This window comes from Primulina tabacum, chromosome 2, assembly GCF_025594145.1.
Source record: "Primulina tabacum isolate GXHZ01 chromosome 2, ASM2559414v2, whole genome shotgun sequence".
In the NCBI taxonomy this organism is placed as follows: domain Eukaryota; kingdom Viridiplantae; phylum Streptophyta; class Magnoliopsida; order Lamiales; family Gesneriaceae; genus Primulina; species Primulina tabacum.
Window position 1 is genome coordinate 46,244,817 of NC_134551.1, and position 2,545 is coordinate 46,247,361.

Here is a 2,545-nt window from a genome sequence, read left to right on the forward strand (position 1 = left end):
GGAGTCAAATGAGCAATAATTTTCTGGTGCAAATTTTGAGGCGCAAGAAGGACTATATGATTAATTAAGTCCAAATTAAAAGGAGACAAGGAATAAATTTTATCAGGGAATAAAGTAAGTATAATGTTTTCTTTTCATGTCATAAAAGTCCTTTTTTTTTAAGAATGTCATACAAGTATTTAAGATGTATATTTGTCGCAGTAGAGGTTTAGTTTCCGCAGGATTTGTATCGTGATTCGTCTGAGTGTTGCTCCTTTTCACTTCACGTATCAACGACATCTGAATGATTCTAATATAGTCAATATTTTTTAGATTAATTAATTTTGTATATGTACACATTTTAATCCAAAAGATTTGAGTGACCAAAACTGACCTGGTCGTATCTTTTTTCACAATTTTTTTTTTTGTTTTGAAAATAAATTGACCTAATCATGTCGTTTAATATTCATTTGAAAAAGGGACTAACCAATAGTATTTGAGCTTTTTAAGGGTTGAAATGCAACTATAATCGAGGTTAGAGATATATAATAATATATTTTTGATTTCTTGGTCTTATATGGCTGCATAAAATCTATTTCTATTATTAAGAATATTTATAATATAGACAAAAATGATGTCTTGGTCTGTTTTTTAATCTTCCAATTTTGTCCTTATGTGATATCAATGTTATATTTTTGTTTTTATTTTTATTTTTAATTTCAACAAACACTTTTGTTTTTAATTTTTTTTATTACAACAATTCAAATAGCACTTTAGTCCTTCGATAATTTGTCAAATTTTATTTTAGTCTCTTGATAATTATAAAAAAAAACTGTATACATACACATCACGTCAGCAAAATAGCTAGCACTAATGAAAATGTAGCACTTTTGACTATCATATTTAAATATATTAAGCAATGTTATATTCCACGTGAAGGCTTATTCCACTTGACTTAAAAGGGGAAAAAAATTATTGATGCAACCAGACGGGTCACCACTCAGCCTGTCCATTAAATATCCAATGGCAAAAAGTAAAGTCAATCTTCAAAAGGGGAAAAAAAGAATTCCCTTTTGAAGATTGTTATATATCCAATATATATATGGCCTAGCTATGATTCCTCTCCCTGAAAATTAAGCTGCATCAATGGAAGGTGAGATCAACAACCTGATTCTTGTCTGGCTTACGGTGGTGGTATCCTTGTGCTACTGCTACGAAGTTAGCAAAATCTTCCCCACCGTGACTAAAGCTAGGATCCTCGCTATTCTTCCAGTAAGTTGCTTGTTTTTGTGTCTCCCTCTCAATCTCACATCTATCCATTTAGGTGGCACCACTTCTTTTTTCATATCATGGCTTTTCTAATTTCAAAATTATGCTTTTTGCCTTCAATAAAGGCCCCCTTTCATCAAATCCTCCACTCCCGTTTTCTCGTTTCATTCCCTTGGCTTGTTTTCCAATCAAATTCAAAGTTCAGGATTCTGTAAATCTTCCTGCGTCAGCCAAGAAAAGGGACAAGTCGATTCTTAGTTATGTTGTCAAAATGTTGATGTTAGCTATTCTTGTACGAGTTTATTATTTCAAGAAAATTCTGCATCCGAAGATCATTTTGCTTTGCTATTGTCTTCATATTTACTTCATGCTGGAGATGATACTAGCCCTTGTCTCTTCCGCGGCTAACGCACTACTCCGAGTCGAGCTCGAGCCACCATTCGATGAGCCTTATCTGTCCACTTCACTGCAAGATTTCTGGGGAAGAAGATGGAATTTGATGGTTCCCAACATTTTGCATCCAACTGTTTACCAGCCCGTCAGGTCTATTTCGGCCCGTTTCGTGGCAAGAAAATGGGCTCCGACTCCAGCTGTTTTGGCTACTTTTTTGGCTTCGGGCCTGATGCATGAGCTGGTCTTCTATAACATTGGCCGATTGAAGCCCACTGGAGAAGTTACATGTTTTTTTCTGTTACATGGGGTGTCTGTGTCTGTGGAAATTGGGATCAAGAAAATGGTGAATGGCAAATTCACAGTGCCTGAAATTGTTTCTGGGCCATTGGCGGTGGCTTATGTGATTTACACTAGTTTCTGGCTGTTTTTTCCGCCGTTTCTGAGGTGTAAGGCGGAGATCAAGGGATGCACCGAGTCTCTTGCGTTCGTGGAGTTTCTGAAGACTGGTCGGCTTGTTAGCCCCAGTGAACTATCCTGTCCATTTTTGTGATCACATAAATCCCAGATATTTATCAAATATTTATATAATTTTATATTTGATTTCAATGAGTTGAAATGATGATACTTTAATATAAATATAAATATTAATTATATTTATTTGGAAAATTATGGATTCTTTGTATGTTAAATATCTTTACCGTTATTTTAAATTTAATATATATGTATTCAAATCTATTATAAAATTTATCCAAACGGTCAAATTAATATAAAATTTATAACATCAAATACCTCGATCCAGCTATTCAATTTAATTTTTGATTTGAGATGAATTAAACATATAATCAATTTAGGGGTTTTTTTTTAAATAATTTAAATTTTAAAATTAATTTAAAAAATAATTAAA

At 33.1% G+C, this 2,545-nt stretch overlaps 1 pseudogene; it reads left to right on the forward strand.

Moving 5' to 3' along the window:
- The first annotated feature begins 971 nt into the window (after nt 1-971).
- LOC142537949 (putative long-chain-alcohol O-fatty-acyltransferase 5) lies at nt 972-2,247 on the forward strand (annotated as a pseudogene).
- The last annotated feature ends 298 nt before the right edge of the window (nt 2,248-2,545 follow it).